The 22,586-nt window shown below is 36.7% G+C and overlaps 1 protein-coding gene across 1 annotated transcript in view; it reads right to left on the bottom strand.

Moving 5' to 3' along the window:
• Positions 1-22,373, bottom strand: part of LOC136858685 (dopaminechrome tautomerase) — a 155,469-nt gene extending 133,096 nt beyond the window's left edge. Inside the window, exon 1 of the mRNA XM_067138412.2 lies at positions 20,228-22,373. The gene's annotated coding sequence lies outside the window, so the exon portion shown is untranslated. The remainder of the gene's footprint in view (positions 1-20,227) is intronic.
• Positions 22,374-22,586: the final 213 nt, after the last annotated feature.

The following is a 22,586-nucleotide window of genomic DNA, read 5'->3' as shown; positions in this document are numbered from 1 at the left end:
ATTTGGATCCAGAGGTATCCTGCCGAAGAACACAGCCACTACCTTCCAAAATTTGAAAATTCAGTTTTATGACGTGGAACAAATCTTGGTAAAGACCTAAAGAAATTCTCTACAATTTTCTTTTTTCTCTAGTGGCTTTACGTCGCGCCAACACAGATAGGTCTTATGGTGATGATAGGATAGGACTAGGAGTTGGTAGGATGCGGCCATGGCCTTAATTAAGGTATAGCCCCAGCATTTGCCTGGTGTGAAAATGGGAAACCACGGAAAACCATCTTCAGAGCTGCCGACAGTGGGATTCAAACCCACTACCTCCCGGATGCAAGCTCACAGCTGCGCGCCCCTAACCGCACGGCATACTCGCCCGGTCTCCAAATTACACACTTTCATTTATACCCGAGATCGTAATCTCTGGCTAGTAAATTTTCCAGCAAAAATTATTAAGTATAATTTCATTATTATAATTATATATATATAGGCTACTAATTTTTTTTACTGCATGTATTCTGGACCTTTATGGTCTCCCTCACAGGAGGACGGATGATTTATTTCTAATAATCCTTACCTACCTACCTACCTACCTACCTACCTGTGGTGTACTATAACTTTTTCCAAATTCTGAATAGACTAAGCAGCTCCTTTTCAATGTTTACAGAACGCACCTGTGTTATTATTGAACATTCTACCAAGAAATGCATCAAAATGATAGAATTTCTCTTCTAGAGTAGTACATGCTGTGAAGAAGAATCTAGAATTGCTGGTGCACTTCTATCGAAGTATATATATATATATATATTTGCTATTTGCTTTATGTCGCACCGACACAGATATATCTTATGGCGACGATGGGATAGGAAAGGCCTAGGAATCGGAAGGAAGTGGCCGTGGCCTTAGTTAAGGTACAGCCGCAGCATTTGCCTGGTGTAAAAATGGGGAAACCACGGAAGACCATCTTCAGGGCTGTCGACAGTGGGGTTCGAACCCACTATCTCCCGATTACTGGATACTGGCCGCACTTAAGCAACTGCAGCTATCGAGCTCGGTCGAAGTATATTAGACATTCATTTGACCAAGAAAGTGAAACTGTAGTCCTTGTGCATTGACACTTGTCTTTCTTTTCAGAGTATGAGACCGACTTTCTTCCTTTAACCTAAAATTTATTTATACAATTACATTCTGTAAAACATTCATCAAATGAAGCAATTATTTATTTATTCATTTATTTATTTATACTCACTGCCTATAATGGCAAATTATATAAATTCCAAAAGATTAGGATACAGTTGTAAATATATCTGCATTGGTTCAACTTATACAAACAAATTACAAGTGAATATTGATTCAAAACTAAATTTAAAAAGTGGCTTTCATCTAAAGGGGGAAAATTTTATAACTACCATACAAATGGTTCCCAAGTATTTGAACTTGGGTTTATTCCTTAATAGCCAAAACAGCTAAATCTCAACAAACAGATTTTGGTACTCCTCATCATCATTTCCCTCAGCCGGGTAGGGGCAAATATGGTTCCTCTCCACTTTCTTCGGTCTTTCCACCACTTCTCCTCCAACACTGTGTCCCAGTCCAGGTTTCTTTCTAGAATGCTGCGTTGGATGGTATCCTTCCATCTCAATCGTGGTCCTCCATGGCCTCTCCTTCCTTGGATTTGCATTTCCATCACCTTTTTTGGCATTCTTTCGTCGCTCATTCGCTTTATGTGTCCAAACCATCTTAGTTGGCTCTTCTCTATTCTATCATTCATTTTTTCCACTCCAATTTCTTCCCGGATTTTATCATTCCTTATTTTGTCTCTTCTACTCTTCTGTATCATACTCCTCAAGAATTTCATTTCGGCTGCCTGTATTCGACTCTCATCCTTCTTTGTCATTGTCCAAGTTTCTGCTCCGTAAGGTGTTATAGGTACGCAATACATCTTGTACATGGTTTCCTTTGCTTCCATTGGCACATCTTTGTCCCATAACATGTTTCTTACACTATGATAGAAACAGCTTCCAGCTTGAATCCTCTTACTAATTTCAGCTTCCAGTCGAGCATTCTCCATTAATTCACTCCCCAGGTATTTAAACGTCTCCACTACTTCCAGGGGCTTGTCTGCAAGTCTAATCTGAACTTTCCCTTCTTTCTCCCCTCTAGTCATAACAAGAGTTTTACTCTTTTCTACACGTATTTTCAATCCACATTCTTCAATCTTCCCATTCACCACATTCAACTGTTCTTGAACCTTCCTGTCGTCTTCTCCCCAAATCACAATATCATCTGCAAATAACATCATGTTCATTTCTCTTCCTCCATATGCTGCTTTTGCTGTTCTCACGATGTCATCCATTACTATTGTAAACAGGATTGGTGATAGAACACTTCCCTGTCTCAGTCCACTAGTTATTTTGGACCAACTTGTCCTGCCAACTTGTGTTTGCACGCGACTACAACATTCCTTATACAATGCCATGATCATTTTTATTAATCCCTGTCCAATTCCTTTTTGCACCAGACTGTCCCAAACTTTCGTCCTAGGGACACTGTCATATGCCTTTTCAATATCAATGAATGTCATCACCATATCATTCCTGTACTCCCAATGCTTTTCCATTAGTTGTCTCATAATGAAAATGGGCTCTATTGTTGACCTTCCACTTCTGAAACCAAACTGATTTTCCTGTATCTGATTCTCAACCCTCAACCTTATTCTACTTTCCAGTATCCTTTCCATTATCTTAGCAACATGGGATATTAGAGTAATTCCCCTGTAGTTCTTCAAAGCTTTCTTATCACCTTTCTTGAAAATTGGGATGATTATTCCTTTTTCCCAATCCTCAGGGACCTCCTTATTCTCCCAGACATTCCTGAGAACCCGATATGTCCACTGCAGGCCTACAGCTCCAGCTGCCTTTATCATCTCCACTGAAATTTCATCTATTCCAGCAGTTTTTCCATTCTTCATCTTTCTTACTGCCATTTCAATTTCATTCATTGTAATTTCTTTATCCATTTCTTCATCAACTAATTCCCTTTCCTAGTTGTCCATTGAATGACTGCCATCCGTTCTTATGTTCAGCAGCTTCTGAAAATACTCTCTCCATCTCTTTCTCATTTCTTCTGGCTTTGTTAAAATTATGCCACCTTCATCCTTATTGCAAGCTGTCCACTTCATGGCCGTATCAATGAGTTTAATCAACAAATTAATCTAAAAAACCACCTAATCGATATTTTATTTCTTTTGCCTTTGGCAAACTTAAAAGTACATTAACAAACACAGTACATGTTTCGACCACTTAGTGGTCATCTTCAGCTGTATATAAAAAAATCTTAGATGATAACATTTAAAAGAAGGCACATTGGATCTTAAAACTATATCCCATGGGAATCCAAAAACTATTGTTCTAGATGCTTTAAATGAAATGGAAGATGGGGGGGGGGTGTTGGGGGTAAGGAGATTTATGTGAATGATACTTAAATTACAGTATCGTTTACAATTGTGTTTAAAAACTTAAATGATGAAAAACATATTTAAAACATTTAAAAGCGTCTATGGTAAAATTCTTTTTGATAACATTAGGTGGCGTGAATAAAAAGTTCGTGTTTGTAATAATCTTCAGGCATTTGTGAGAAAATAATAACTTAATTAAAATTCGCATCTGTGGTGCTGTTAAACACTTTGTTTTTAATAAACATACTTTAAAATATTCTACAGTGTCTATGGTAAGGCACTTATTCAAAAACACTTGTGCTTGAATGAAAGTTTATGTCATATGCACCAGTCTTCAGGTATTTATTGTTTATATTTAATAACTTCCTTGAGTGATATTCTTGTGGTTAAAAGGCCGTGTTGACTGTTTAACTTCCGAGAATTGCTCTTCGGAATGTGATAAAAGAAATTGTGTTAGTCGTTTAACTTGCTAAAACCCTGTGGTGGCTTCTGTTATATAAAATGGCGATCTGATTCGAGCAGCTTGCCTCGCGATCTGTAACCAGCAGGAGATCGTAATATATTAAAATATGACATATGATAAAAGTAAAAAGCTCCGAATTCTAAATAGATAGCAGGAAGATATTTGTATTCGAGATTGCGTGGCCTTGACTTACCTTATCTGGCAAATGTTTAATCCGCGTTGCCTTGGAGAACTGCCTTCGTGCACGACCTAGTGTGATAGCGGTGTGACATGGTCTGATTGCCCGTGGAATATTCCGGAGAAAGGGGAAGTAGAGTTGTGTCGTCATCTAGTAGGCTACGTCTTGTGAGGGGGGAGGGATTACTGGTTGTGTTTCAGTGACGTCGTGTTCGAGTATTTCATTTGTTTGTCTTGTTTGTTTACTGTTTACCATTTCCACGTATTTACTGAATTGTTCGTATAGGAGGTTTTTTTCGTTCGTTTCGTTTAGATTCCGTTCCCTGTTCTCTAGTTTATCGAGAGTAATGGGGATGTTTTCTAGGTTATTCATTAAACTTCCTTTATTAATCCTACTGATAATTTGGAGATCTTGTCTGATGTTAGTGAAATTGTGATTTGCTTCCTTCATATGAGCTCCCATAGCAGAGTATCTTCTGTATTTCTCTGCATTAACATGTTCCTGATATCTAATTAAAAAGCTTCTCCCAGATTGCCCCACGTATGTTTTTTTGCACTGGGTACATGTCAATCTGTAAATGCCAGATTCCTGGAATTCGTCATCTTTAAGTTTATTGACTTTATTGTGATTAAAAAATCTGTGTTTGGTATTGTGCTTCTTAAACAAATTCGTGATTTCATAAATCCTCGGGTTATTAAAGGTGAATTTGACGTATTTCTTTGCATTCTCCGATTGCTGCTTTAGTTTAATTTGTTGTTGATATTTGCACTTAGTAATGATTTTGTTAATGAATTTCAAACTGAAACCGTTATGTAAGGCTTGTTGACGAATGAAAGATAGTTCCTTCTTTCTGTCTGTATATGTTAACGGGATTTCAAAGGCCCTGTTGACGAAACTGTAGTAGGCGGATTTCTTTTGTGAAGTGGGATGTAAAGAATCGCTTTTAATTGTAGTCGGTGTAAAAGTGGGTTTTCTGTGTATTTTAAACTGAAAATGGTTGTTTATCCGAATTGTTTGAATATCTAGGAAATTGAGTGTACCTTCTTCTTCTTCTTCTTCGTCCGCTGTACATTTAATGGTTGGGGTCTAAAGTATTCAAGGTATTTAGAATACTTTGACTCTCATTAAGTTCTTTGTTTATAATGACAAAAGTATCGTCAACAAAGCGTACCCAGAAATCTAGTCCTTTAATGTGGCCTACTATCCGAGTGTATTCCAAGTGATCGAGGTATATGTTAGCTAAAATTGCTGATAAATTTTATTATTAAAAGAAAAGAAATTATGGTTCAATACGAATTCCAGGATAGTTATGAAGTTTTCTATTTCAGGTTTACTGATGCGTTTATGGTCTAATAAATTAGTTTTTATAATCTTGATAGTGTCTTTTATAGGAATGTTCGTATACATGTCTTTAATGTCGAAGGAACTTGTTACGTGAGAACAAGTTAATTTGAAATCTTTAGCGGCCTTACAAAACTCTTTAGAGTTTTTTTATCGAGGTTTTGGTATAAAAAACATAGTTTTGTGACAAAAACGTATGAATAAATTGAGAGGCTTTGTACGTAGGACTTTTCCGAAAATTAATTACTGGTCTAATAGGTACGTCCTTTTTATGTAATTTAGGCATAGCTCTTACCTTAGGAAGTCCAAGGTTCATATTTATGAGTTTATGGACTTCTTGGTCATTTAAAAGGAAGGTGGATTGCTTCAGTATTCCTTTCAAATTATTTTGGATTTTTAGTGTGGGGGTCTTTCTCAATTACCTTAAACTTGTTACTATTGAAAAAAGTTTCTGTTTTCTTAATGTATTCGGTTTCATGTAATATTACCACTGTTCCTCCTTTGTCGGCTTTTGTTATAACTACGTCATTTTGCCTAATTTTACGCTGAAGATCCTTCTCAACTTTTGAAATGGCGGAATTAGTTAATAATCCTTTCATTACGGAGGGAATCTTTTTCTTTGCTTCGTACCGTACATCATTTTGAATGTCGACTGGAAGAGTTTGTATGGCCGTTTTTGTTTCTGCTAACGTTTGTATTAATTCTAGTTTTTTGTTGATACTTTGCCAATTATGATTTGGTCCTTTGCCTAATATTTGTAGTTCTTGTTCTGTAAAAGTCGTGTTAGATTTTTTACAGGGGGTGGGAGTTTTTCACAATTGAAAGGTGTTTTAGGTTGAGGCTTATATTGTTTAGTTAGGGCATTGCTTTTTAGGTTTTCTAACTTCTTATTCAATGTCGCCTGTTTCTTGTTCATTAGACTCTCTACTTTATCTCTACAGTATTTTTGCACAGAATCCCGTTCTAACGGTACCAAATTTATTGACGCTGAAAAGTGCGCTAGGTAAAGTTCCCGATTAAGGAAGGATTTCTTCCTATACATAAATTTGATTTCTCTTTTAAGCCATAGACGGTTAACTGTTTTCTGGGTTGAAATTTGGAATACTGAGCGTATGCTGTTTCTTTGTGTCCCTTTTAAGAAATTAGGAACCAGGTTGTTAATCAAACATTCTTTCAGGAATGTTATATCTGTGCTTACTTTTGCAAGTTTCATCTTTAGTTTAAGATAGATGTTCGTACTATTTCCTGCTTGGTTAGCATTCGTATTGCAAGCTGTCCACTTCATGGCCGTATCAATGAGTTTAATCAACAAATTAATCTAAAAAACACCTAATCGATACTTTATTTCTTTTGCCTTTGGCAAACTTAAAAGTACATTAACAAACACAGTACATGTTTCGACCAATTACATAAAAAGGACGTACCGGTACCTATTAGACCAGTAATTATCGGAAAAGTCCTACTACGTACAAAGCCTCTCAATTTATTCATAAGTTTTTGTCCCAAAACTATGGTTTTTTTAATACCAAAACCTCGATAAAAAAAACTCTAAAGAATTTTGTAAGGCCGCTAAAGATTTCAAATTAACTTGTTCTCACGTAACAAGTTCCTTCGACATTAAAGACATGTATACGAACATTCCTATAAAAGACACTATCAAGATTATAAAAACTAATTTATTAGACCATAAACGCATCAGTAAACCTGAAATAGAAAACTTCATAACTATCCTGGAATTCGTATTGAACCATAATTTCTTTTCTTTTAATAATAAAATTTATCAGCAATTTTAGCTAACATATACCTCGATCACTTGGAATACACTCGGATAGTAGGCCACATTAAAGGACTAGATTTCTGGGTACGCTTTGTTGACGATACTTTTGTCATTATAAACAAAGAACTTAATGAGAGTCAAAGTATTCTAAATACCTTGAATACTTTAGACCCCAACCATTAAATGTACAGCGGACGAAGAAGAAGAAGAAGAAGGTACACTCAATTTCCTAGATATTCAAACAATTCGGATAAACAACCATTTTCAGTTTAAAATACACAGAAAACCCACTTTTACACCGACTACAATTAAAAGCGATTCTTTACATCCCACTTCACAAAAGAAATCCGCCTACTACAGTTTCGTCAACAGGGCCTTTGAAATCCCGTTAACATATACAGACAGAAAGAAGGAACTATCTTTCATTCGTCAACAAGCCTTACATAACGGTTTCAGTTTGAAATTCATTAACAAAATCATTACTAAGTGCAAATATCAACAACAAATTAAACTAAAGCAGCAATCGGAGAATGCAAAGAAATACGTCAAATTCACCTTTAATAACCCGAGGATTTATGAAATCACGAATTTGTTTAAGAAGCACAATACCAAACACAGATTTTTTAATCACAATAAAGTCAATAAACTTAAAGATGACGAATTCCAGGAATCTGGCATTTACAGATTGACATGTACCCAGTGCAAAAAAACATACGTGGGGCAATCTGGGAGAAGCTTTTTAATTAGATATCAGGAACATGTTAATGCAGAGAAATACAGAAGATACTCTGCTATGGGAGCTCATATGAAGGAAGCAAATCACAATTTCACTAACATCAGACAAGATCTCCAAATTATCAGTAGGATTAATAAAGGAAGTTTAATGAATAACCTAGAAAACATCCCCATTACTCTCGATAAACTAGAGAACAGGGAACGGAATCTAAACGAAACGAACGAAAAAAACCTCCTATACGAACAATTCAGTAAATACGTGGAAATGGTAAACAGTAAACAAACAAGACAAACAAATGAAATACTCGAACACGACGTCACTGAAACACAACCAGTAATCCCTCCCCCCTCACAAGACGTAGCCTACTAGATGACGACACAACTCTACTTCCCCTTTCTCCGGAATATTCCACGGGCAATCAGACCATGTCACACCGCTATCACACTAGGTCGTGCACGAAGGCAGTTCTCCAAGGCAACGCGGATTAAACATTTGCCAGATAAGGTAAGTCAAGGCCACGCAATCTCGAATACAAATATCTTCCCGCTATCTATTTAGAATTCGGAGCTTTTTACTTTTATCATATGTCATATTTTAATATATTACGATCTTCTGCTGGTTACAGATCGCGAGGCAAGCTGCTCGAATCAGATCGCCATTTTATATAACAGAAGCCACCACAGGGTTTTAGCAAGTTAAACGACTAACACAATTTCTTTTATCACATTCCGAAGAGCAATTCTCGGAAGTTAAACAGTCAACACGGCCTTTTAACCACAAGAATATCACTCAAGGAAGTTATTAAATATAAACAATAAATACCTGAAGACTGGTGCATATGACAAACTTTCATTCAAGCACAAGTGTTTTTGAATAAGTGCCTTACCATAGACACTGTAGAATATTTTAAAGTATGTTTATTAAAAACAAAGTGTTTAACAGCACCACAGATGCGAATTTTAATTAAGTTATTATTTTCTCACAAATGCCTGAAGATTATTACAAACACGAACTTTATATTCACGCCACCTAATGTTATCAAAAAGAATTTTACCATAGACGCTTTTAAATGTTTTAAATATGTCTTTCATCATTTAAGTTTTTAAACACAATTGTAAACGATACTGTAATTTAAGTATCATTCACATAAATCTCCTTACCCCCAACACCCCCCCCCCCCCCCCATCTTCCATTTCATTTAAAGCATCTAGAACAATAGTTTTTGGATTCCCATGGGATATAGTTTTAAGATCCAATGTGCTTGCTTTTAAATGTTATCATCTAAGATTTTTTATATACAGCTGAAGATGACCACTAAGTGGTCGAAACATGTACTGTGTTTGTTAATGTACTTTTAAGTTTGCCAAAGGCAAAAGAAATAAAGTATCGATTAGGTGGTTTTTTGATTAATTTGCTGACCTTCATCCTTCATAAATCTGGTGTTTACTTGATCTCTCTTTTTGTTTCTTAAGATACCATACAGTAATTTCTTGCTGACCTGCGTATCATCTCTCAATTTCTGTGTGAATAAGGCCCAGCTTTTCCTCTTTTCTTCCTCCACTACTTTCTTGGCCAAATTCTTTGTCTGCACATATTTTCTTCTACTTTCTTCAGTCTTAGATGTTTTCCATGCTTTCCATGCCATTTTCTTTTCCTTCACTTTAATCTTTACCCTATCATTCCACCAGTGTGTTTTTTTGTCTTTCACATTTCCTGATGTTCTACCACACACCTTTTCTGCACATCCAACCAGTGCTTCCTTCAATCTTTTCCATTCCTCTTCAACATTCTCCACCTCTGTCCTGGGTACCAAGGGTATTATTTCCCTTTGAAATTCTTCTTGTATGCTTTTCTCCTTCAACTTCCATACTTTAATTCTTTTCTCTCTTCTTAATTGGGGTTTTTCAATCTTTCCAACTTTCAATTTTCCTATCACAACTCTATGATCTCCACCAAAAGCTTCTTCAGGCATGGCTGTTACATCTACAAGGTTCTTCCGGTGTTCTTTCTCTATGATTATATAATCAATCCTGGTCTTTGTTCGTCTGTCTCCCCAACCATACCTTGTAATCTTCTGACTGTTCTTCCTAAACCAGGTGTTTCCAACAATCATTTGATTCCTCATGCAAAAATCCACCAACAACTCACCTTCTGGATTTACATTTCCATATCCACTCCTACTGAATTTAAAAAGCAAGCAACAAATTTTGGGATTGTTCCCCAAGCACATATTAACAGTCCTATTACTTTGATATTATTAATGTGGTAGAAATCTTTGAAACATAGAACCTTAAAAAAAAAAAAACATGGTGCAACAGTCCCAAAAGGCCTTGGCCTACCAAGTGACTGCTGCTCAGCCCAAAGGCCCGCAGATTATGAGATGTCATGTGGTCAGTACAACGAATTCTCAAGGTCGTTATTCTTGGTTCTCTAGACTTACTGGATAAAGAACTTTATGCTCATAAATTGTTCTGTTTCCTGTGTTGATGATGATGATGTGTTGTTTAAAGGGATCTAACATCGAGGTCATGGTACATGACGAACTGCAATGATATGATTATCAAAATTCCAAAATCCATCCATTGACTAGAATTCAAAAAGATGACGATAAAAACTTAAAATAAACAGTGAATCTGACCCACCATGCCCCACCTTTCCACAAAATAACTTACAACAATGGTATAAACAGAACAAGGGACTGCTTCCAAAGCAAAATGATGCTTGTTGTCCAAAGGGGTCAAAAATCCAGGTCACCGGCCCCTCATAGTGGTACTAATCACTGGTAAAGTAGACCCATGATGTTCCTCATACAGTAGTATTAATCACAGGTGATGTAGACTACTGGTGTTCCTCACGTAGTGGTACTAATCACAGGTAATGTAGACCCATAGTGTTCCTCACATGGTGATACTAATCACAGGTAATGTAGAGCCAGGGTGTTCCTCATATAGTGGTACTAATAACAGGTAATGTAAACCCATAGTGCTCCTCCCCTAATGATACTAATCACAGACCCATGGTGTTCCTCACATAGTCGTACTACTTGCAGGTAACGTCGACCCATGGCATTCCTCACGTAATGGTGCTAATCACAGGTTATCTCATGGTTCAAAAACCATCATCCCTTGGTTGCCCCTTTTGACAGGCAAGGGATTCTCTGTCTGCATCCCTCACCCACAGAGGGGATCCCTCTTTTCTAAATCAACCTCCTTTGGCTGACTGAAGGATACCTCAGATCTTTCAGAAGGGTCTATTACAGAGGTGCTCGACCAGGCTGGCCTGACGTAAATGCGGGCAGCTTACATAGCGAGCATACATCACAGAGAGAGCAAATACACTTTGCAAAGAAGTGGAACAGTGACATTCGATTGTGACTATGAAGCTCTCCTCCACTATTCAGTTTAATGTTGATTGGGGTACAGTAAAAAAAGAAAAAGGAGATGTTATAATCGCAAGACATTCCGGTCTGATGTATGTTGTGTTCGATTTAAACAGTCAGTTTTATTTTCTTATATTTATACATTCAAAGAAAACTGACACAACATCATTTTTGTGTTGCAATTTACAAAGATACAGGGTTTAAGTGTACAAGCTACGATTTACAATTCCTTGGATGGGGATGATGGTATTTATATTTTTTTAAATTCTTTTTCATTCAGTAAAACAAAATATATTTACATAATTCAACAGGTTTATTGCTTGATTTTGCACAGTGGTGTAGTATTATGTTGACTTTACTTGCTCACAGAATTTTTGAAAATAGTATTTAAAAGTTATCAGATGTCTGATGATAATAACTAGCCTCTAAATGGCGCAGGAGTTTCATCACGAGTTATTTGCTATCCAAGATCAAAGTACAACAACAATGTACAGTGAGTTTCTCTCATCGGTTGGCCGGCAGGTGCGCCCAGCTTACCTGCCACCCACTGACTCATCATTCCCCACTCCACGGCGTAGCAACAAGGACAGTACTTTGCTCATTTTATCCATGCATGACATGTACTGTGTAATGGGAAGTGATGAGTCTATGGGAGGCAGATAAGTTGGGCGCAGCCTGCCGGTCAACCGATGTGAGAAACTCACTGTAAATGCATCTACTAAATAGATATACAGTATGCATTTAAATAATTAACCTAACTGATGTTACCCTCGTTAAGCAGAATTGGATTGTTGGTGAGTTTATAAGATAATTTAAATCCAAACAACCACAAGCCAGAGCTTATCCACCTCAACTCCGTATTATAATAGAAATGTTACTAAAGCACCTCTTAAAATCAATCACTATCAATCACTACTGATCTGCATTTAGGGCAGTCGCCCAGGTGGCAGATTCCCTATCTGTTGCCTTCCTAGCCTTTTCCGAAATGATTTCAAAGAAATTGGAAATTTATTGAACATCTCCCTCGGTAAGTTATTCCAATCCCTAACTCCCCTTCCTATAAATGAATATTTGCCCCAGTTTGTCCTCTTGAATTCCAACTTTATCTTCATATTGTGATCTTTCCTACTTTTATAGACGCCATTCAAACCTATTCGTCTACTAATGTCATTCCACGCCATCTCTCCGCTGACAGCTCAGAACATACCACTTAGTCGAGCAGCTCTTCTTCTTTCTCTCAATTCTTCCCAACCCAAACATTGCAACATTTTTGTAACGCTACTCTTTTGTCGGAAATCACCCAGAACAAATCGAGCTGCTTTTCTTTGGATTGCTTTTCTTTGCTTTTCTAGTGAAAACTGTAATTCATTACATACAGCACAAAAATATTTGAGGTGTAGGCATAACTTTTTATTGTATCCAGTCAAAATACATGAACAACAAAGAACATAAATGACATTTCTTACAACGTAAATTGAAAACGACGTGGACTTCTGTCCTCTTTCTTTCATTATTTTCTGCCTCCATTTCAAACTCGAGTATCGCCACAGTGATCGCGAGTGACTGGGAGAACTTTACCTAACCTTCACAGTCTGTCACATAGCGTCACTGTAGCATTATTAGAATATGCTCGCCGCCTTCCTGCCCGCCCGCAGACAGTGCTGTGTACTCGTGGAAAGAAATGCCCACCTTGAGCACCTCTGGTCTAGTATATAAGAATTTTTCTTTTTACAGTCAATGGCTATGATATCAATCTGTCTGTTACTACCACCCTCAGCAATACATGTGACTTCCTCATGAACCTCAAAACTACTTTGGGAAAAAATGGCTGCAAGAACATTCTGTAATGTGCAAATAAGGTGAATGAAACAAAATATATTGTTCAAAATGAAAGAGAGGGATCTGAAGCATTATGGAACAATGTTTGTAATGATATTGAATCCAAAGAAGTACCAGTACCTTTAAAGTACCTTTAAAGAGAAAATGCCTGGAAAGTGATATCCTGAAATATAAGAGCATATTTTGAAATAATGGGCAACGTTAAAAACTACATTACGGATAGGTTTGAAAACCTGTCTCAATCGATTTAATTAGGTACTTGATCCAATCAAATCTGAAGGTTACAAATTAAATTTTCTTAATTCTGCCCTGGATGCTCTTAAGTAAAACACAATGCAATGTTTGGCACAGTTCTACTCAAAAATGGACTGACAGTCCTATGGTCAATGGAAGAATTTTATGGCAAATACCATCATGAACTGGCAACACATTTGAAATCAAAACAACTCCACACAGTATTTATTGCATACTAAATGACTTCACTTGTTTTGACCATACCTAGCACATCTGTACCTGCTGAAGCACTTCAACGGATCAAATTATTCCAAAGGTCAACACAAGGATGGCAAATTCAGCACTCTAGTAGTTTTTTGTCTATTATTGGGGAAAAGTAGTTAACAGAAATCCCAGAATCACCTACGTTCAACAGTGGTGCCATTGAGGTGTTTTCCGAATAGGAAAGTAGAATGGAATTCTCTTGCAAGTAAGGTGAAATATGTACGGTAATTAATAGTTTATTTTATTCATTTGTTTTCAAAAGTTGGTTTCCTTCCCTCCTCCTAGCAGTGGCCACAAAATATATCAGATTTTACCAGGGCGTTCAAAATATTGTAAAGGACCGATCAAGTATTAAGTGAAGATTATTTAAGGGTTTAAGCTTTCCTTATTTATGTTGACAATTGGGAGGAAAGATCAGAGCAATGAGTATCTGTAACAGAAAAAACTGATAACTGCCAACTATTAAACAAAAATTTTAAAAAAATTAACACTTCATGATCTTCATAGTCTTCACATATTTTTCAGTGCTATTTAACATTAATTATCTAATACCTATATACTTCTACTTCAAAATGCACTATGGATTTAAATACTGAACAAATAATTTAGTCACTGTAATGTAAAGCAATTAGACAAAGCTTACTTATGTAAGCATATATGAGGCCAAAAAAGAAAAGTTTATTCTTGCTTACAAGGAGAAGAGGGTCAATAATTACCAGAAATATCCGTATGTAATACTTGAACAGCCCCTAACTAGATGGAGGCACTTCCGTGTACGTGGGGCTTGCCCTTTCTCCATCTACCACCCCTAAATGTATTGTACATGTACAATTTAAGAAAAAAAAAAATAATAATAATAATAATAATAATAATATCAAAACATGAACAGCCTACCCTGATCCACACTGCACACACTGGTCCTCAAGTAGATGGGCTCTCTCTTCATCAATCTCAGGTCTTCTATGTCCATTTCTTCACAGCCCCTAATCTTGACAGATCTTTTGTAGGATCACCACGTAGAATAAGAAGAAATTTGGATACACAACAAGAAAAAATGAAGAGACATAATGTAAGAATGAATATAGGAAGTAACGAACTAGGAACAGAGGACAAACGAATCCCAATAGGCCAATATAAGTAATGGAAAAGAAGAAACAAATGTCAAATCAAGTCGCATACAGAGAGAGAGAAAGCGGAAAATGAAAAGAAAGACATAATAGGATAAACACAATGACATGTCAGTATGAGAAGAAGGAGAACTAGAAAGAGGAGACAAGGACAAGGATAATCTCCACATCTTCATACACTACCATCTTACAGATGGACTCCCTCCTCATTTATTCTGTGTTTACACTATTATGTGTGCCTTTTCATGTTCCTGTCTCTCTACATAAGACACTTGTTTGTTCCTTTCAATTACCGAGATTATCAGCGAGTTCACTTCCACAGCACCAGCCAACAGCAGCGATAATTTAACTACGTATGTTGGTAATCAGTTTTTCATTTGGAAATGCCTTATTATTAAGGGTATGATTTTTCACAATAGCTATATTAATGCAAAATATTTATGAACACCTGTACTTCGTATTTTCATTTTTCATGACCTATAATCCACTGTTTAGTGTGATTTGCACTATAAATGCGAAATCAACAACTTTTAATGTAAAGTTTTATGTAAGTATTTTTACTTTTATTCTGAAATCTTCAACCAAGGAGTTTGTGCATCCTTGGAATATCATGTAAAATTCCCTAAGTAGCTTCGCAATGTATTTCGGGTCCTACCAACAGTATAGATGCTTGAAGATATTTCAGTAAATAATAATTTAATTGTAAGTGATAGGGGAGCATGAACAACAGACTTTCAGAAGATCAGGGGGTTATTGATACCTGGAATTTGAGTAGTAGTGCAATCTCCCTCACAAAGATAAAGGAGCTATCCTTTTTAAAGAACATTCAACAGCTTGCAATATGTGGGTCAGGCACCACAAAGGATTGTCACACAGCAAACTGAGGAACGGCCTCAAGATGACTGGGAATGAAGCAGAAGTTCATGCTGTGCCGGGTAGGACGATGGACAGCAATTATTGTAGAAAATGCCTCAATGAGATTGAAACATTTGCACATGTCCTTGGTTTCTGCCAGCATGACTAGACTGCACATCACTAGACACTGCCCAGGCTCTTACAAGAACTGGTTTCACCGTCTGTGAAGAGATCTACAGTCTGGCAGAAAATGGAAGCACTTGAAAAATTGATATGATTGCCTACAAAGACAACAATTATCCAACTGGTAGTGGTGGATAACTATTTTAAGAGGCAGTGCAACTGGGCAACCATCCTCTATTAACAGTAATGAGGAAAAAATGGAAGAGGTCTGGCACTTCAAAAAAAAAAAAAAAAAAAAAAACATGTATCGGTCAGAGAAAGACAAGAGTCACGAAGAGCATGGAAATGAAAGACTCTCTAGCCCTCGGAACCTAATAGCACCAAGGTTAGAAAAGAGTAAGAGTTGAGCAAGGGAGGTCAGGTATGATAAATGAAAGTGAGGAGCCTGGCACAAGTAAGAGGAAGCAATGCCTAGACTCAGCTAAGGGCCTCGTGGTCATCAACCCACGCTCCCCAAGTTAAGAGCCCGCAGGGCTCCTTTTAGTCGCCTCTTATGCCAGGCAGGCGATACCACGGGTGCTATTCTACTGGCCCCACCTACAGGAAGAAATTGTTCCAACGGTCTGCTTCAAATCCTCTGCTACTCAACAAGACGATGATGATCGTGAGAAGAAGGGAATACATAAAGTCACAATTCCATTCTAAAACCAAGCATATAACCTAAAAAAAACATCAAAATTGTAGGCTTGCTGATCGGGAGTAGGGGCACAATACCACAAAAGTTTCACTTTCAGCTTTAAAAGCATCTTCAGTGATTTCCTTTAAAAATCAAGATTGTGTTTTATTTATTTTTCCTTGCATACTTTTAGCTGATACAAAGTATATTTTGTCTTTTAGGCAACCGCTAAATTGAGGAATTGTTACTATGTAATAAATATCTATTTATATGTTGTATGAATTTCTTTTTAACAGTGTTACCAAATTCATGAACATGACTTACGTTACCTTTGTACTTTAAAAAAATTATTATTCTGATTTTACATCAACATAAATTTGTTTTATTCTATGTTATGCTCTTAAATTTAAAACAGATGTCCAATTTTATTATACTTAACACATTTTTATTTTACTATTAGCTCTACTCAAATGCAATTTGAATTTTACATTAATATTATCAGAAGACATTACCTATTTATCAGAACTAACACAAATTCTGTTTTCTCAAAACACTATAAATGTCAAATTATAAATATATAAATGCTAAAAAATGCTAAATGTCCAAAGGCTAAAATTCACCAGCTCTACATTAAATTTGGTCTGCACTTTAATTCCTCATGTACAATTCAAGCTATCAAAAAAAAAAAAAAAAAAGGGAAAGAAGTGACTTTTCAGCTTGGTGCTGTTTCCACACACTGATATCCTCAGAGAACAAAAACAACAAAATCTCACAATGTTGTGATTTCAAAAATAAATTCTCTCAAAATAATTAGTGCTTTATTTGTTACAAGCTTTTACTTGTGCGATCACCATTTTGGCAGCTCCAACAACTTAGCATGTGAACTATTGGATAAGGCATCTTACATAGGCTTCATTTAAAATTAAAACTGCATAACAGTATAATTTAGAGAGCAGAGTGATAACAAGGAAACACTTGACTTCAGGCCCTGATAGCATACTAAAGATTCAAACTGCGAATATTAAATGATCAGGCATCATCGACTGGCCTGTATTTGTCAATGACCAAACAGCAGTGTTCGTGCATGGGCAGAGACAGCTCATTCACTATAGTGGACTGTTAAACTACGTAAACACAGAATTAGGCTGTGCTACTACTTCTTCTTACCGAGTGGTTAGGGACGCGTGGCTGTGAACTTGCATTTGGAAGACATTGGGTTTGAACCCCACTGTCAGCAGCCCTGAAGAAAGTTTTTCATTATTTCCCATTTTCACAAGAGGTACATAACCTCAAAAATTCATCAAAATCATATGCTTGCTGATCGGGAGTAGGGGATAATTAGGCATAGATATCAAGGATAATTTAATAAAAAAACACCTATTCAATACAGGTTATTACTGTAGGCCTATATGGAAGATTTTACTGCAACTTATCAAGTACACAAACTCATTACGAACATTTTAACAGTCACATATTTTGTTTTAAGTGTTTTAACCATTATACATGCCAATTTTAACATTCTACTAAAGATGACCCAATCAGGGTTGAAACATGTTTAGATATGACAAATGTGAATTTTAAATTTGCATTATGCTCTAGGTGTATTGATAAGCAGGATAGGTTTAACAATAAATTGTCATAGTCGTGAAATGTGGCGCATCCACCTGGACACCTACTTTTCAAATAGGATATTGGGACAATAATTATGAGTTATGACTAATGGCAAAATGAATAGGGCAGGTACAAAGGAAGGAGGAAGATACCCAAAAAAGGCTCTAATGGGACATCCTGGAGCTAGAAGAATAAGAGGCCAGTCCTGTGTAACGTGGCTGGATGGTGTGGTGGCAGACTTGAGAGTTATTGGAGTGAAGAGATGGCGCAGATGTGCAGAATCAGTCGCCACTTATCTGCATTTAGAGCAGTCAACCAAGTAACAGATTCCTATCCGGTGTTTACCTAATTTTTTAAAATAATTGCAAAGAATTTGAAGATTATCAAACATCTCCACTAGCAAATTATTCAAATCTCTAACTCCTCTTCCTATACACAAATATTTGTCCCAATTTGTCCTCCTGAATTCCAAATTTATTTTCATATTGTGATCTTTCCTACTTTTAAAAACACCACTCAAACTTACTCATCTACTACTGTCATTCCATGCCATCCTGACAGCTTGGATACATATCACTTAGTCAAGCAGCTCGTCTCCTTACTCCCAAGCTTTCCCAGTCCAAAGTTTGCAACATTTTTGTAACACTACTCTTTTGTCGGAAATCACCCAGAACAAATCGAGCTGCTTTTCTTTGGACTTTTTCCAGTTTTCGAATCCTAGTGAGGCTCTCATATAATGGAACTATACTCTAATTGTGGTCTTACCAGGGACTTATATGCTCTCTCCTTTATATCTTTACTACAACCCTCATAACCTTCATATCCTCATAACCATGTGCAGAGATTTCTAACCTTTACTTACAATCCTGTTGATGTGATTACCCTGACGAAGGTCTTTCCTTATAAATTACGAGCGCATGCATCATGTGCCGGTATGCCTCGAGAACAACGGTGCTCACCTGCAGCTCTGTAGCTAACCTGTACGGTTCTGTGCTTGCTCAAATGTTCAAGATTATCGACTCGCCCGCCTCATTGTTCCTGAAACTTAAACTTTATGAAACTATGCTCCTGTTGGGAAACTTCTAACGGAGTACCACAAAAACAAAAGATTTGAGTGTTCGATGACGTTTTCGACTCGTTATGCCGAAGAAGGTGACGACATATTGAGTCAGATCGTAACGGGAGACAAAACATGGGTTTCACGTATCACTCCCGAATCGGAAGCAACAGAGCACGGAATGGAGACACACACATTCACCTGTAAAGGTGAAGGCCAAACAGACGTCCCAGAGCAAGATCATGGTTATCGGAGCAGGTGCAAGTTTCAATGAAGAGGGTATTCCAAAACTTATTTGAGGTATGATAAGTGTTTAAACAAACTTGGCGGCTATGTCGAAAAATAGAGTAAAGTATGTAGAAACTGCAAATAAATGTGGTGTTTGAAAATCGTCTTTCGTTGTGTAGTTATTTTCAAACGGCCCTTACTTAACAAACACGCCTCGTAGTCAATGTACAGACACACGGTCATTGCGATTTTATTTATATAGATAAGTATCATAATGAAAGTACTTCAACCCCTACTTCACTTTGCAAGTAGATTTTCCAAAAACAAAAAATACATGTGTCTATATTTTTAAAGGAGATTCAAAATAACAATGTTCATGTCTGTAACATCTTCAGTTTTCGAGATATATGTATCCTCATAACAGGTATTCAACCCGTTTTTCAGTCCTTTCCACAGCCCCTCCGACATCCCTTAGGTGGATTTTGCAAAAACAAAAAAATATGTTTCTTTATTTTTAAAGGAGATTCCAAATACGAATTTTCACGTCTGTAACATCTTCAGTTTTTATAGATATAAGTATTTTCGTGTACAGAAGTCAAATCATTTTTTACTTTTTTCACCCACCCCCTTAAGTGGAATAAGTATTTCTTTAATTTTAAAGGAGATTCCAAATACCAATTTTCATGCCTGTAACCTTCAGTTTTTGAGATATCAAGATCCTAATAAAAAGAATTCAACCCCTTTTTTCAGTTCTTTAGTCCCCTCCCCCTTACATAACTGGTTTCACCGAAGAAAAAAAAAAACGTGTTCCTTTATTTACAAAGGAGATTCCAAATATCAATTTTCAGGACTGTTACATGTTACATTTTTAAGATATACTCCTGATATACTCACTTTAAAAATTCACCCATTTTTTCACTCCTGTTCACTCCCGTTAAGTGGATTTTCTGAAAACAAAAAAAATATGTGTTTGTTTATTTTTAAAGGAGATTCCAAATACCAATTTTCATGTCTGTAACATTTTCACAGTTTGAGATATATGTATCCTCATAAAAGGTATTGAAATCCGGGAAATAGTGGATTCGAATCCCATGGTTAGCAACCCTGAAGATGGATGAAGGTGGTTTCTCATTTTCACACCAGGCAAATGCTGGGGCTGTACCTTAATTAAGGCCACAGCCGCTTCCTTCCAACCCCTAGGCCTTTCCTATCCCATTGTCGCCATAAGACCTATCTGTATCGGTGTGACGTCAAGCCACTAGCAAAAAAAAAAATACTGAACCCCTTTTCCATCATTTTTCATTCCCCTTAAGGGAATTTTACGAAAATAAAAAATTAGGGTTTCTTTATTTTTACTGTAGATTCCCTAAATACCAATTTTTACGTTCATAAACTATTAAGGTTTTGAGATATAGATGTACTCATTTAAACAGTTCACCCCTTATCAACGGAATATCCAAAAATTCTCCATTAGTGAACATTACACCGTAATGTTAATGTATCTCCAAAATTTCATTTCTTTATGTCGCATAGTTTTGGCTGAGCATTGATTACAGCCAGTCAGAGTTAGCCTTTTATATATAGAGATTAATGCCCAGGTACTTGTTGTACAGTGTTCCCCATGAGGAAATTTCACCCTATCAACACAGTAATTAAAAGTGAGAGAACTTTTCCTCTTGGTGAAACTCATAATCTGAAGATTGAGTCTATGGAAAACGTGATCAAAGAAGCCAAGGTCCTCAGAAGACCATAGTGCCGTGGAGTAAATCAGGTAGTTTCTAAGATGTTATGCAACATAATTATCAATAAATCTACAGTGAAACAGTTTTTTGTCTTTTCTGTAAAATTAATTAAGTCAGACATGCAAGGTTTTCATTCTTAGGAGTAAATATATTAATGTGGAGTATGCTGAAGCTTAGCAATGACTTTTGCTATGAATACACACAAAATAAACCCCTGTATTTCACCCACAACCAGCAGGCTTTAGTGGTAAGCTAAAACAATGAATTTAACAGAAGTAAGAAATAACATGAATTTTTACATAACACTAATTTGAAAAACCAATCATTAATAAACAGTCATGGGATCAAAAGTTCCCTCTGTGGATCAGTTGGCCTGCGTGTCCCAATCCAGCACGGTACAAGGAATGTTTGAAGCATGAATAGGAGTCCATTTTGGCATTCTATGTGTGATCTTAACAGGTAAATGAACTCCAGTGACAGATTTTGTGTACGCCCAACAGAAGCAATTAAAACAGCCATGGAAAGTGTCCTTTTTCGAAGAGTCAGACCCTTTTAATTTTCTCTTGTCTGATTAGTGTTAATAGAGGATAGTTGCCCAATTGTACTTTCTCTTAAAACAATAATCACCACCACTTAAATTTCTCCACTCACTACATTTTACCCTGTTCTTGTAACATCTCTGTATTAAGCCTCTTTGATGTTGGGTAAACTACTTTCCTCCAGCGACAGTTGGGAGTCCTGCTTTGGCTGCCTGTCTTCTGAGTCAACTGACCCCAAACACTGCTATTTCCAGAGATTCAATGTTCAGTGTCATGTTGTCTGCAAAGTCCAGACAATATATTGTCAGCCTTTCCCTCTTGAGATACCCCCAGATAAACCCCACTCTGGACATTCAATTTCACCAGTTCCTTGTGCCATTCACGCACAAATATATATGATTATTATTACTGAATATCTTAACAGCAGAGAATTCAAATCCACGATATTCTGAGGAGCGAATGTTATGCCAGGCAAAGCCACCTGCATATCTCGTTACACTGACACGAGGCTGGCATACTTGAGTACCTTCAAATACGAGTGGACTGAGCTGAGATCAAACCCAGCGCCTTAGGTTTGGAAAATCAGCCCTGCATCATCTTAGCCACTCAGTGCAACTTATTAAACTGTATGGGTGAATCAAGTAGTGAAATGCTTATTTATGCAATTTTCTACACCCTAATAATGATACAGAATGTGTGTGCGAATACAACTAATAAATGTTCAGTCCACTTTCTTATTACTGATTGAAATACATGTTCAGGGAGTCACGAACACAGCTGAGCTGGTATTAGCACTGCAAACACTTGGAAGAAATCTGTTTAATTTGAGCATATTTGCAGCTTGAAGGTATTGTATACCATCAGGATTTAAGGTTGAGTCAAGGAAACCAATTTTCTTGTACATTTCTTACCATATCTTGAAACACATATATGTTGAATTATCATCTCTTCCACATTCGTAGTTCAGAAGTG

This window comes from Anabrus simplex, chromosome 1, assembly GCF_040414725.1.
Source record: "Anabrus simplex isolate iqAnaSimp1 chromosome 1, ASM4041472v1, whole genome shotgun sequence".
NCBI classification, from domain to species: Eukaryota; Metazoa; Arthropoda; class Insecta; order Orthoptera; family Tettigoniidae; genus Anabrus; species Anabrus simplex.
Note: the sequence above shows the minus strand (reverse complement) of the source record. Positions and strands in the feature narration are given on the sequence as shown.